The 916-nt window shown below is 39.2% G+C and overlaps 1 pseudogene; it reads right to left on the reverse strand.

The window, feature by feature from the left end:
• The window catches only part of LOC103600078, a 3,853-nt pseudogene that overhangs the window by 2,115 nt on the left and 822 nt on the right, over positions 1-916 (reverse strand).

Genomic DNA, 916 nt, shown 5'->3' on the forward strand with positions numbered 1-916 from the left:
AATAATAATATTGGTGGACCTGATCACACCTCTCAGCATTGGACAGATCATCTAAGCAACAAATTAACAGAGTAACCATTGTCCTTTCAGAAGGAGAGAAGAAATCTAGGGAAATTGGGGGTGGGGGAGGGAGTGGGGGATGGAGAGAGATTGGACAAGGGGCATAAATAATAATTATAATTTGTAACAATATATACACTAGTAATATTGATTTGATCAACATATCTCCGTGTTGAACCCCCAAAATATGTATAATCAATTTTGATTCAATAAATACAGTAAATTAAAAAAAAACCCTAGAAAACAAACAAAGCAAAACAAAACATGTGGAAATTGACTTTGTCCACCTGGAACTTGGACTCAAAGATTCCAGAGGTCAGGACTCGGCAGCGAAGCAGGTCCTGATCACTGGGCACATAATTGGCCTGCTTGATGACATCAGTCTTGTCCAAGAAGTCTGAGGCACAGTCAATCAGCTGGTATTCTTCTTGTTGGAGCACTCATAGCAGGCACACTCTCCTACGTCCTCCAACACGGAATTGTCAAGTGCACATTAAACATTAATCAAGATCAACAATGTGCTGGATCCTAAAATAATTATCAAAATTTATAAAGACTCAAACCATACAAAGTGCGTTAGCTTTTTATTGCCGTGTAACAGTTTGCCACAAACTTAGAGACTTAATACAATACAAATTCATTATCCTACAGTTTATGTGGGTCAGGAGTCTGGGCATGGGTTAGCTTAGTTCTCTGCTAAGGTTTTCTCAGCCTGAAATCTAGGGTTGTGATCTCATTTGAGGCTTCCAGTCCTCTTTCAAGCACAGCGTTGTTGGCAAAGTTCAATTTCTTGAGGTTTTATGACGGAGTCCCTCATCTTTTAGAAACATTCCACTTTTCTCTGTTATGTGATGCT

The sequence above is a fragment of the Galeopterus variegatus genome, unplaced genomic scaffold (assembly GCF_000696425.1).
Source record: "Galeopterus variegatus unplaced genomic scaffold, G_variegatus-3.0.2 Scaffold3219, whole genome shotgun sequence".
Classification (NCBI taxonomy): domain Eukaryota; kingdom Metazoa; phylum Chordata; class Mammalia; order Dermoptera; family Cynocephalidae; genus Galeopterus; species Galeopterus variegatus.